Here is a 14,793-nt window from a genome sequence, read left to right on the forward strand (position 1 = left end):
GAGCCACAACGTATATTTGTCTTAATAAATTTAATTGGAAAATATAACAAAAATAAAAAAACTAATGCCGAAGGAGGCCAGACAGCCGGTCGAGGGCCACCAGAATGCCGATGACATGTTGGCGCATCTGCCCCACAACATCCGCCACCTCTTGCCGACGCCTCTGTTCCTCTGTGGGTGATAAAAGTGTGTGGGTTAATACAACAATAGGGAATCCACATAAAAAAAAAAAAAAACAACCAAATCACTCCTAAACCCAAAACCAAAAAAAAAAAGGGGGGGCTGGCAAAAATACAAGGCCTAGGTACAAATTCCCACAGGTATGATATGTGTATGTTTAAATCACCAGGAAGAGGTAAAGGCAAACCTTCACAATCACCAAAAGTCAAGCCACAAAAACACGAAGAAAGGCACGACACATGATTACATACAAACAGTTTGTGCTTTAAAAAAAAAGAAAAAAAAAACATACCGGGAGACAAAACGGGAGCTCCGGGCAAACCTCCATGATCCTCCTCGGAGGATCCGTCATTACCCAAAGAATGGGGCGGAGTTATGATGGACTCCGGGGAGGGGGTAATTGGAAGAGGGGTGGGTGGAGGAGAGGGGGAAGTGGGACGGAGGGGAAGGAGGCCCGACATTTCCGGGAGAGGGTCTGGGAAGGATGGGGAGGAGTGGGGAATAGGGGAAAGATTTGGGGTGGAGTGTTGGCTGGGGGTTGGGGATAGTGGCCGGGAACGCCGTCTGGACGGACGGTGACGGCGGAGTCTTGGCTGTCCCCCTAAAATATGTCAAAGAAATTGCGTTTAGTTTATGGACAAATCCGGGCAACCAAAAAAAAAAAAAAAAAAAAAAAGCCAAATAGCAGTAGAATTAATAAATCAGAAATAGAGGGGAAACATGCACACGCAGATATGAGTACAAATAATAAATAGAACAGACAGGAAAACATGCACACGCAGATATGAGTACAAATAATAAATAGAACAGACAGGAAAACATGCACATGCAGATATGAGTACAAATAATAAATAGAACAGACAGGAAAACATGCACACGCAGATATGAGTACAAATAATAAATAGAACAGACAGGAAAACATGCACATGCAGTTTGCCCCACAAACACAAACATTAAAACCACAATACATAACACTTACTTGCCAGGATCTGCATGCGAAAGCATGCCAGCAAGCGGGGCGTTCGCCGTTGCAGGTCGGACCACCTGCGCTCCAGCTGCCCGATGTTGCGGCGTGAGCCGAAGGACCGCAGGCGGGACCGTGCCTCCGCATACGCGGAGCGCTTCTGCCGGTTGGTCATGGGTTGAGGCTGGCTGGTGATCCGGCGATCCATGACCTCCGTAAGCACCAGCAGCTCGCGCCTGGTGAATGCGGAGGCTCTCATGATGGCAATGGTGTTTTTCTTAAAAATCATTTTTGATAAAGTGTGTAAAAATCTTCTGATTGGCTAATGTATTTTGGAAATTAACAGGAGCAATTTTATTGGTTAGTGTATGAGTCATGTGTTCGACAGGGCCAGAAATCTCTGGAGAGTTAGGATAGGCTTGATGCAGTGACATGCGTAAGCAAATTTAAATAAAGAAATGAACCCAGGGAAATATGCGGGGATCCACAGCAATAGTACAATTGTTTAATTGTGGTTCACATGTTTTTTGAACAATAAAAGCGAATGTTTCATCCGTACGTATTCTGCGGGTAAACACAAACACGGACAAGAGTAAAGTTTCTTGCATTGTGTTGAAAAAAACAAACAATTAAGCTAATTGATACATTGATTGGCATGATACGATTGATGGAGGTAGGCAGAATAAAGGAGCAGGTAATCGACATCTGACAAGGCCACTTCCTGTTTATACTTGTGCGTGCGTTCCTTTCAAGGCATTTCGGGGATGTACGCTCGCTATTTCGTACGCTTGTTAGTTAGAGGAGGGGTCGTCAGAGTTTTGGGAGGAATTTTAGATGCGAACGAAAATACGAGCGAGCCATTGAATTTAAATATTTTTGTACGTACGCCTAACGTACGTGCGCCCGCTTGCGAGTGGGTCTGAATGAGGGCCATTGTTGCCTATTTTGCAATTGCGATCTGTCTTTGCTATACTTGATATAATAAAACAGATTTTCAAAAAAAAAAAGCTGCCCGATAGGTGTTGAACATTTCTGACACGGAATCTCCAGAGTAGCCTGTTTTCAATAGAAAGTGTAAGCTGTTGGTTACTTTTCCTTCGTCTTCCTAGTTGGAAGACATGTTATCCACTGCATGGGTGCACCCAGAATGTAATTTTGAATTTCAAAGCACTCAATTTCTGTTTTCACTGCCTTCGACTGTCAGATCTATGTGGGATTCCCCACCCTTGGTGGATTCTTTGGTCTCTATGTTGTCCAAATGAACTACAATTCCTGTACTGGGTTTGTCTTCTCTTAAGGGGACTTCTGACTGTAAAATCGAAACTACCCTGTAATGGATTTATGTGGCCACAGTGGCTGCTTTTAGACCGATTCTTGCATCAGCTTGGGTAAACAAGGTCATGGAAAATTGGTTGGATCTTAGGCCCTCATTCAGAGCCGCTCATTAACAGCAGTACGCTCGTTGCGTTCCGATGTTGAGAAACCGCACATGCGTCGGTGTAACACTGCGCATGTGCGTACGGCATATTGCGAGCTTTTTTTGTCTCGTTCGTCAAATTGCGTACAGAAAGTGACATGTCAAATGTGATTGACAGAACAGGGCGTTTTTGGGCGTTGACGGGGGTGGAGATGGAAAAACGCAGGCGTGGCGAGGCGTTTTTTGGGCATACATACATTATCTGATGCGAACGTCAAATGTGTTCGTACCAAGTCATACGTCACTGGATGATCCTCTTTCCGTTCAAACTGCTCGCACAGCTTGGGGTCTGGATTACTCGACCACATTGGCGATGGCCTTCTCCTCCGTCCCGGCCCTCCACGATGTTTCATCGATTAATCACGGCTTGTCAGAAAATCAATCAGTTTTGAATTGAAAACCAGCTTGTAATGGGTTTTGAAAACAGTTTTTTTGGTTAGCACAAAACCGTACGCAGGTGGAAATCATAGCTGCTAATTTCAGGATTAGACAATCAATTAGCGTACATTTGTAGGTATGTTTTTTTTGTTTGTATTTGGTTTTTGTGCTATTGTAACAATAATGTCATCATGTTTGTGTGTATTTTTCCATTTTGCTTTTGTCTGGAGAATTTGCAACCTTATGTAAATTTTAAAGTGTTCCTTAAAGAGCCCTTTTTGTTTTTTTTTCGTTTAAAATTTTTGGGAGGTCGTTTTTGCCTTGTGGGCCAGGATTAACTGTAAACCATTTCTAAACTAATGTCAGAATACAATGTCGAACATTTTTTCAAAATTTATTGGAAACTAAAAGCATTTTCTGGCCCATTTTTGGCCCAAACTTTTTTGGCAGTGTTATTCCAATAAAAATTATAATTTGTGCAAACATAAAAGGTATGGAAACTTAAAACAAAAAATTAAAAACAATTCACAAGAAAGGAGAGGGAAGTTTTGGCCAGAAAGGAATATGGGGCAAGCACAGAAGGAGTGTGGGAAAAGTAGCCAGTGCTGTCAACGTTTTTTCCCCCGTTTGGCTGGGGGAGGGTGGGCGCCAGACCGGGTCCGGGATGTCATCGGGCTGGCCTGTCCAGAGGCAGATGTTGTGGCCTCTGGACTAGGCACAGGGCAAGGCACATTTGGAGGATTGGCTGATGTTGTGCCAGAGGTGGAGGATCCTGATGTTCCGGCGGGAAGGGAGGTCGGCTCCACCATGTGCTGGCGAACGAGCTGCTCCAGGGCATTGGCGATGCGGATGTTGGCCCTGGTATTTTCCGCCAGGGCCTGACCAATGGTCACGTTGGCCGCAGCATTTTGCTCCAGGGCCTCAGCCACCCGTACCAGACTGGCGTCCATCCTCTGCAGAATCTCTGTATGGAAATCCGATTTAAAATTGAGTTCTGTGAGGAGTGCCACTGCCTGCGAGGGGGATTGCCCTGGACTGGCTTCTGCAGGGTCCTCAGCTGGATGTACTGGTTCCTCCCCTGCAGAGCCAGCAGAAATTCTGCGGCCAAGGCTCCCCTCTGGAGCAGACTCCTCCGCCTGTGTCTCTGTTTGAAAAATGAGAAAAGAGTCACATTAGAATCTACATATTGGCACAATAACATTTCAGAGTTGGTTACATCACAATATTTACCTGGGACAACATGAGGAGCCGCAAAGTCCGGCATGTCCGTATCCATGTTGGACACGCCAAACACCTCCACAGCCTGCACACACCCCTGTGCCAGCTCTTCTAAATCATTCAACTCCAATGACACAGGGGTGGGACCTCCACCTGTCCCCCTTGAATGCCTAGCCCTGTCCGCCATATTTTGTTTCAGGTGATATTTGAAGTCTTGCCATCTGTGGGTGAATAAGTAACCATTATTCCGTTTTTTTTTGTTGTTTTGGTTTTAGGGGGGTCAAGTTTTTACTTACCGCCGTTTGACATCCCGGGCTAGACAGACATAATCACCCACCCTATTGACAGCACTGGCTACCTCCTCCCACATTCTCCACTTCTGGCTTGCACCCATATTCCTGTCTGCCTGTGGCAGGATGTCCACACACTTCTGAACCAAAACCTCGATCTCCTTTCTTGTGAATTGTGGCTGCCTTTTCTTTTTCCCTGCTTTGGCCGGAATACTGGGCCCAGCAGCCTCTTCCATGTCATCCTCCTCACCTATTTGTTTAAACGTTGAGAAATTTAAGCTTGCAAACTTTCCCTATATTATGTTTCAAAATAATCCTTGTTTGGAAATGCATGAAATACTTACCGGCAGACTCTTGGCCATTGTTTCCCTGGTTTGTAGCCATTTCTTACCTCCAAACAAGAAATACACCAGAACGTTTTTTTTGGGTCGTGACGTATTTATACATGCGTCCTTATTTTTCGTCCGCATCATTGATTGTGCGTTCCTATGATCCCTCCTTAATTTGTGCGGGAAAATAAACACTATTTATGGCTTGGGGCGTCTGGAGTTGAGGTGGCGGGTGTTGGTTGTTGGAGGTTACGTTGGTCGGAGTGGATTGTTGGCGGGATTTGTATTTGGCGTTGGTTGGAGTTGTTTTTGGTTTGTCTTTTTGGAGTTTTTATTTCCGTTCGCTTTTTTTGGTGTGGTTGTTTTATTTGTCGTGCTATTTTTTGGTAAGTTTTTGGCCGTCTTACTTTTGTTCACTTTGTGTCTCCTTTTTCTAAAATTTGGGTCGTTAATTTTTTTCAAAATCTCCTTTGTTAGGTTTCTTTTGGCTCTGCCCCAATGACCTTTTTATCCGGTGACTTATATATCCTCTATTGGTAAGTTTTTTTTTCACTTGTTTATTAAATGTTCATGTTTTTTTTAACGCAAGTTTGTTTGACCTTACACTTTTAACCTTTGGTTTTGTGATTCCAAAATGTATGAACTAATTAGCGCTTTTTTATCTGCTTATTTTTTGTCTTGTATTTGCGAACTAATTAGCGCTTTTTTATCTGCTTATTTTTTGTCTTGTATTTGTGAACTAATTAGCGCTTTTTTATCTGCTTATTTTTTGTCTTGTATTTGCGAAATAATTAGCGCTTTTTTATCTGCTTATTTTTTGTCTTGTATTTGCGAACTAATTAGCGCTTTTTTATCTGCTTATTTTTTTTACTTTAAATTGGTTGTGATTTCCCTTTAGCAATTTTTTTAAAATTTTGGGCCCAAATTGTGGTAGTCTGCGCACTGTCGTTTTGCTCTTTGCCCAAATGTGTGTTTCTCCCCTTTTATGTTTTGTCTTGCACCCAATTTAGATTCCTAAATGGCCACCCTAAATTGTTGCATTGTTTGTTTGTTATTATTTATAGGTTGGGAAAATCATGACAATACCCCGGCATGTAAGCATCATTGGATTGTATCGTCAAGCTAAGTAATTTTTCAATTATTTTTGTCCAAAATAACCTTACATTCAATTCTTGCCATTTCAGGTTGATCTTGGTCGGATTGTTCTGGCCATGCTCCCGGAAGCCGACCAACCTCAATCTCGTCCCAGGCGTAGGCATCGTAGGCGTGCAAGGCCCCAGATATATCAAACACGTGTCACCCTTTTTGGAATGCCCGATGATGAGGTGTTAAGACGCTACCGTCTTCCACCCCAAATCATCATAGACACTCTCTCATTAATAGAGAGTGATCTTGAGCGGCAAATTGACAGTCCTACAGCAATACCACCACTTACGCAATTTATGGCGGTGTTACATTTCTGTGCCTCAGGATCGTTTCAAACAACGGTGGGAATAGTGGCGGGAATCTCCCAATCCTCCTTTTCCCGGATCCTGAGGGCAGTGATGGAGGCCCTTTTCAAGCACCTCCATCATTTTATTAAAATGCCTTTGGATATGGGTGCCCTTAGTGTGGCCAAGGCAAATTTTTACCAAATAGCTGGATTCCCACACATTATAGGGGTTGTGGATGGTACTCACATACCACTTCAGCCTCCAGCACAGCTGGAGGCCATATTTCGCAACCGGAAACACTATCACTCCCTGGATGTAATGGTGGTATGTGATGCCTCCCACCAGATCAAGTCCCTGAATGCAAAATTACCCGGAAGTGCACATGACTCATTCGTCATCCGGCAATCAGGGATATGGCACAAATTAAACAACCTACAAGCTGGTGATGCGTGGCTTCTGGGTAAGTGGAGACCTTTAGTACATAACAATGTTAAGCTTGATACACAGTGATCCTGATGTTGTCACTTCTTTTTCACAGGAGACAGTGGCTACCCTTGCATGCCCTGGCTGCTCACTCCTTATTTGACTCCCACACCAGGGCCACAAAGTAATTTTAATTCCGCACTTACAGCCACCAGGCAAGTGGTGGAGCACTGTATCAGCCTTTTAAAAGGCCGATTCAGATGCCTCCACCGCTCTGGTGGCGAGCTCATGTATTTGCTGGATATGGTTTTGAAAATTGTGGTCCTGTGTGGGATATTTCACAACATCGCCATAAGGAGTGGTGTCCCAATGCAGCCAGAGGATGCCTTTCCTGAGGATGGCCCCCCCCGAGGTTGGTCGGTGGTCAGTATGTGGGGGGGCCATACGCGATGATGTGGTGGCCAGATATTTTAGGTAATTATTGGCACAAAAGAGGTTCTTTGACACAATGCGGTAAGGATTTTTGGAGACCATCTAATTAATTTGTTTTTTGTTTCCCATCTTCTGTTTGATTTCATAATCTTTGGGACTCAAACGATGACTACTTCCTGCTACCCAAAACAAACCTTCATGGGGACACATTGGATATATATTCTGGAACCAATATTGAAACGCAACATTTGTGGAATCATGTTGGCATGCTCATTCGTCAACCAGTTCTTGATTTTTCTTTACTTTTTTCATATGGTATTTGATGGGTTGTATTTTTTGTTATCACTGTGTGTATTGTTTGTGAGCCAACAGTTTGGTTTTTTAGTTATGTTTTGAATAAATTTTTTGAGAGTGTAATTTTGCAAATTTTATTGACCATTGCAAGCAAGTGTAACCAGGTTCACCCACGTTAAAATTGCTTAAGGGTTAATCCTGTAATGTCACAATTTGATCTAAATTTAAATATGCTTTCTGGGTCAAAACCAACACCAAAAGGTATTATGTACAATCAGTAGGCTTTGTAATCTCGGGCTAAGCAGGTTGCCCCCCAAATTGGAACATGTAAAATGTAGTAATATAAAAATTGTAACACACCAAAAAAGCCCAAGCAGATTGTTACTGTTAGCTGTTTCATGTGCCTGTTTCCTAAAAATCTACAACACACAATCTTAGTGACATTAATTGCAAATACTTGTTGGAAGAGTCTACTTATGTCAGTGTAAACAATCTAAGATTTATAGACAAGGAATGAGACAGAACGCTAAGTTTAAATTTTTTATTACGAAAAATATTTTTAAATGAAAATAAAAAATTATGGACGCAGGATCCCAGACATACGGTCAAGGACCACCAGCAGGCCGATCACGTGGCCCCGCATCACTTGGACGCACCCGGCTAGGTCCGCCAAACGCCTCTGGTCCTCTGTGGGTTAGAAAAGTGTGGGGCTTAATACATAATTAATGAAACCCCCTGAAAAAACAAGCCAAACAAAGGTATCCAAAAATGACAATCTTGTGACCAAAAGCACATTTAACCCAAAAAACCAAAGGATACAAAAATGGACACCAAAAAAATTGCACATAAAAAAATTTTTTTTTTTGACATGTGGGATATGTGTATGGGGAAATCAGCAGTAAAAGGTAAAGACAAACAGAGATCTACCCAAACTTCTGACAAACCAAAAAAAGGAAAAGGCACAGACACAGGATTAGATCCAAACATTTTAAAACACAAAAAAGGATAAAAGGGAAACATACCGTTCAAAATGACGCCTGGCCCAGAACCAACTCCCTCGTCCTCCTCGGAGGTGGCAACATTCCCCAACGAGGTGGGAGGGGTGATTTCGGATTCAGGGGAGGGGGTAGTTACGAAAGGGGTGGTTGGAGGGGAGGGGGAATTGGGATGGAGGGGAAGGAGCCCAGACGGATGTGCCACAGGGTCTGTGCAGGCTGGGGAGGAGGGGGAATTTAGGGTATTTTGGGGTGAGGATGTTTGGCAGGGGTTGGGGAGAGGGGCCGAGAGTGCCGTCTTTGACGGCGATGACGCCGTAGTCTTCGCTCTGCCCCTAAATGATGGAAATCAAATTGTGGTTATTTTAGAACATCACCTTGTTAAACGCTAATTTTTTTCGCCCAAAATATGTAAACATGCCCATGCAGATGAGTACAAAGAATAAATAGGCCATACATGAAAACATGCACATGCAGATATGAGTACAAAGAATAAATAGGCCATACATGAAAACATGCACATGCAGATATGAGTACAAAGAATAAATAGGCCATACATGAAAACATGCACATGCAGATATGAGTACAAAGAATAAATAGGCCATACATGAAAACATGCACATGCAGATATGAGTACAAAGAATAAATAGGCCATACATGAAAACATGCACATGCAGTTAGGGCCACAAAGATAAACATGAAAACCACAGTCAAAAAAACTTACTTTCCGCTATCTGCATGCGAAAGCATGCCAGCAAGTGGGGCGTCCGCCGTTGCAGGTCGGACCACCTGCGCTCCAGCTGGCCGATCTGGCGGCGTGAGCCGAAGGAACGCAGGCGGCCACGTACCTCCGCATATGCGGAACGCTTTTCCCTATTGGTGATGGGGGGAGGCTGGCTGGTGATCCGCCTGTCCATCACCTCGGTTAACACCATCAGCTCGCGCCTGGTGAATGCCGAGGCTCTCATGATGGCAATGGTGTATTTTAAAAAAAACAATTTTAATAAAGACCAGAAAAAAAATTTGATTGGCTAATGTATTTGGGTAATTAACAGGACAAATTCTATTGGTTAGTGTATGAGTCATGTGTTCGCCAGGGCCACAAATCTATTACGAGTTATGATAGGCTTGATGCAGTGACATGCGTAAGCTAATTTAAATAAAGAAATGAACCCAGTAAAATATGCGTGGTTAAAAACAAAGAAAACAAATGGATAATTGCCTCAAACATGTATTTTGACAAATAAAAGCGAATGTTTAAGCCGTACGTATTCTGCGGGTAAACACAAACACGGACAAGAGTAAAGTTTATTGCATTTAAAAAAAAATAAAAAAATAAAATTGACGACCAATTAAGATAATTGATATATTGATTGGCATGATACGATTGAGGGAGGTAGGCAGAATAAAGAAGCAGGTAATCGGAATCTGACAGGCCCACTTCCGGGTTGGACTTGTGCGTGCGTTCCCTGCAAGCCACATTGGGGATGCACGCTCGCTATTTGGCATGCTCGTTAGTTAGAGGAGGGGTCGGTAGAGTTTGGGGAGGATGTTTAGCTGCGTTCGAAGTTACAAGCGAGCGCTTGAATTAACATATTTCTGTACATACGCCGAACGTACGAACGGCCACTTGCGTCCGGGTCTGAATGAGGGCCTTAATATTGATGACATTCAATCTAATACTCCTAGGGTTGATCTTACTCCCTCGTTGGATCATATCAAAGAGTCTGCAGCCCACTTGGGAGAGGCTGCCATCGATGCAGGTGTTTGCTCCAAAGTTTCGGCAATTTCTGCTTGTAGGGCTCTCTGTTTGAGATCATGGTATGCAGACACGGAGTCCAAGCGATCCTTAGAGGCCCTTCCTTTTTCTAGAGAAATCTTGATCGACCCCGAGTTGGATAAAAGTTTTGCATTTGCCACATGAAATGAAAAGTGTTTACCCTCTTCCTCTTCGTCCTTTTCCAGACCTAGGTCTTCCAACCCTTCCTTTTGTAAGTTCTGGACCTCAGGAAAGCATAAACTGGACGACCTAATGGACATTCTTTCTCTGCAAGAGGTGTAAAGACCAAAGAACAATAGTCCTGGCCTTCACATAGTCCAGATGTAAACCCATCGACAAGCCAACCGCATAATGAGTTAACCGACCACTTAGGGGATCCAATGGAGAAGGAGCGTCTTCTTCTCTTTCAGATCATATGGTTTTAGACTTGTTCTGAAACTTGAGTCAAGAGTAGTCTATCAGTAGGCTACAAAATAGAATTCTCGGGACCTCCTCCTCAGAGGTCTTTTTCCACAACTCTTCTGGCTTCGTGCCAAAAGATAGTGGCCCTCAAAAAGGCAGTAGACAAGCTACTTTTGGAGGGAGTCTTGTTCCGGTCCCTGTAGGACAGTGTCACAAATCGGGTTCTTAGCACCCTTACAAACTGAGACATTTTTTTATTTCAGTGTTCAAGACATTCCAGGGATGCCTCCCTGTGATTACCTGATGCAGCTGTGGGTTCACCTAATCAGTCAGGCCAATGGCTATTCACCACTCCCTATTTAAGCCAGACTCTGGAACCAACCCATTAGCTGAACAACATGTTCCTTTCCAGGATAGTTCAAGGCTCCAGGTTCACTCCTTGTATTCTGTTATCGTGTCTCCTGTGACTTACATTGCGACCTTGTGGACTACTCGCTGTTTACCATCCTCAGTTTTTAGTGCCGCTCTCTGTAGCCGGTGTGTGTAACCTTTACCTGCATTGTATCTGTCGCCTTGCATCATCGTTACTTGTCAGTGCTGCAACTTTAATGCTGCATACAGACTTGCCCTCCTGCTTCGTTACTGAGCTAGCGTGTGCAGCCGTGGTACAAACTATGCGCAGCTCCATGGACCCCGCTCTATGTCAGTGCCACTGGGACAGTGGATGAAAGTTACTTGTATTCAGTATTACTTTGTGCTCTGTGGTTCACCAGGTTATGTTTATACTATTGTGCTGACTATTCTATTGGTTTCCCTCTGCTGTGTGCTATTGTCTTGGACTGGTTCTGAGAAGGTTGCTGATTCCAGGGCTAGGGTTCTGTATGCAGTGTATGGTCTGTACACTAAGGTGTCCAGTGAGCACTATTACTTATCCTGACTCTCAGTTTCTGAGTTCCTCACTGGGTTTAAGTTCCAGGTCTTGCGTCAGTTCAGTAACAGGGTTTCAGCTTCCTCAAGCTGTACTCCGACTACATTAGACTCCGTTTCCTGGCCTGAGTTCCAATTTACCAGTAATATATTGTTCTGAGTTCTGGAGTTCACTTTTGTCCCTGGAGTATATCCCTGGTCTTGCTGGCCTTCGCAGGTCACTAGGTGAGGGGTCACCCATTGGACTAGGTCTGTTCACTCCGTTCCAGTCCAGTAGCCATGCATATCACAAGTCCATGTTACCTACATTGTCACTAGTGTGCCTATACTACTGTTAGAACTCATGAGCCAAAGTATCATCAAGCCTCCATCTTTCCTATGCATATCTGTCAAACCAAAGGGTATCGGGATGGATCTACAGAATACTAAAACCATGACAGACAGAGATCAAAAGGGTCAAAAGGAGTCCATTCGGTCAGTATTAGCCATCATGGATGCATGCAAATTTCTGGTGTCCATGTACATTCGGGATGTTTAACTATACATTCCCATATGGAAGCTGCATCAGTCCTACCTCCAGTTTGTGATCCGAGTGTCCACTTCCAATTCCGGGCTCTCCCTTTTGGCCTCTCCTCTGCCCCATCTGTCTTCACCAAAATAATGGCAGTGATGGTGGCCCACCTCTGATCCTTGGCAGTGTCGATTGTTATTTACCTCAATGACCTTCTGACAAAGACTTCTTCCTCAGAGATGCCTATCTCTCATCTACAGCTAAAGCATCACAAGCTTATCTTTCATGGCTGGATCGTAAATTTCAAAAGTCCAAACCAATTCCATTTGGAATCTAATCCTCCTTGGAATGCTGTTTGACACCTCCCTTCAGAGGATATTTCTTTTGCAGAAAAAAATCTTGAATCTCCAAGCATTAATATGACTGGTGCTCAAGAAGAAGATAATCACAATCCATCTGTACATGCGTCTGTTGGAGAAACTTGTCTCCTCATTCAAGGCAGTTATTTTTGGCAGGTACCACTCCCCGGATCTTAAACTGGACTTGCTGTCCAAGTGGGACAGGTATCACCTTAATTTGTCTGGAAATATTTGTTTCTCGCCTCAGGCCTGCTTGTCCCTCCTATGGTGGTTGGACTCCTAACATTTCAGGGTGTGTCAGCCATGGAAAAGATGCTGGTCTACCAGATGCCAGTCCCCGAGGTTGAGGTGCTATGGTACTTCAATCTCAGTTCCAAGCTCTGGTCCCAAAGAGAAGCAATGCTACCCACAAATGTACTGGAACTGAGAATAATTCTCAGGATTCTTGTGGCTACTCAACAGCTGCTGCGGAGGCTCCCCATTAAGGTCCAGTAGACAATACCATAGAAGTGGCATATATAAATTACCAATGAAGCACAAAGAGCCATCTGGCGATGTGGGAGAACACACATTTTACAGTGTTCAGAAAAGCAAATTTCCGCCATTTCACTTGTCTTCATATGCAGGTAGATTATTTGATTCATAAGGATCTTCATCCAGGGAAATTGTTACTGCACCCAGAAGTATTCCATGCCATGGTAAACAGATGGTAAATCCTGGAAGTTATCTCATGGAATCCCATCTCAACCACAAGGTCCCTCTCAACAAGGGACTGGGCGCAGACACCCTGTAACTGACAGCCTAATTAACCTGTTTCCCTGCTTCCAATTTTCCCTTGTGTTTTCAAATGCATCAAGTGGGAGAAAACATGCGGCGCTCAAAAAATTAAAAAAGCCAGCACCTAATTGAATATCAAAAATAATGCACCTGCGGGAAAAACCACGCAGGTGCGATATTTTTGCTAATCATGAACCTAATTGAATATGCCCCTTAGCGGTTCCAGCTTTCATTGGGAAGACTATTAATCTACTCATTCCCTCAATGTCATTTGAGCGCTTAGGGCAGTGATTCCCAACCTCGGTCCTCAAGGCACACTAACAGTCCTGGTTTTAGTGATATCCATGATTGTGCACAGATGGTTAAATCAAGATAACTGAGGTACTAAATAAGTCACTTGTGCTCAAGTATGGCTATGCCTAAAACCTGGACTGTTAGTGTGCTTTGAGGAACGTGGTTGGGAACCCCTGGCTTAGGGTGTATGTTTCTCGGACTTCTTCCTTGTGGATGTCCATGATGCCCACAGATGGGTTTGGCCACCTTAAAAGCAGAAGCTGGCAAGGTGTAAAAGTACTGTATTCGGCAGGCTTACGTTTCTGGTGGCCAGGATTTGCCATCTAGGATTTCAGCTCATTACGCTCATTCAGTGGGTGCCTCTTGGGCAGGGTATCAAGGGTTTTCTCTGGCTCAGCTGTGTCAAGCTGCCATCTGGTCTTTGATGCATAGTTTTGTAAACTTTTACCATTTCGACACATTTTTGCATGTCAGGTGCTCCATGTATCTACAGAGTACTCACTACTGTGAGGAGTGCTATGCGATATCCACAGTGGATGATGGAGAAACAGGATTTTTGTACTTACCAGAAAAATCTATTTTCTGAATGCAGGGAGGACATTGAAGGCCCTTTCTGTGCTCTGTGGGTTGTTTGTGTTCTCTTTGCTGGACTTTGGCTGTTGTGTGTTGACTGACACTATTGTTGTCTTTTCTAATTTGAGACCTGTTGTCGCGTGGGTTATGGATGTTGTCTTGTTGCTTCCAGTTTCTCTCTCCTCTCCAACTCTGCTTGGGCTTGGTTAAACCTAACTGAGTCAGGTGGTATATACAGGTGGGAGGAGTCAGTTTCAAATCTTATAATTTAAAGTGCCAGACTCAACTCTACCCTGACTATACCCCAGCGTAACTCCAATGTTCCCCATGGATTTGTAGAATATATTTTACTTGTAAGTACTAAAATCCTGTTTTGGGAAGTCCGGCCTGAGATTTTTCTTGTGATAACTCTCCAGTGGGCTGAATTGACCGCTATTCCATCTCAACTTTTATTTTATGCACACATGCAACCAGATTACTGTACTCATGCAGCAGCGCCAGGTTAGAAGTTCTTACTCATAGCCAGGATGGGCTCTTGTAAAAGCCAGGGTCCTGGCTCCAAAACATTAGAAATAAACACAAAACAAGCCTTTTGGCTTTACTCTGCCATGTGACTACTCTATTGGTGCGTCTGACCTTCTGATGGGCAGCTAAGGCCACTGCGGGGATAGGCAGCTGAACACACTCAATGTGCCTAACTACTTTTTTTTATTGTGAATCCTATTGAAGACACCGCCTGATGTGGAAACTACGAGGC

Source organism: Taudactylus pleione, unplaced genomic scaffold (genome assembly GCF_031769625.1).
Source record: "Taudactylus pleione unplaced genomic scaffold, aTauple2 ptg000399l, whole genome shotgun sequence".
NCBI lineage: Eukaryota > Metazoa > Chordata > Amphibia > Anura > Myobatrachidae > Taudactylus > Taudactylus pleione.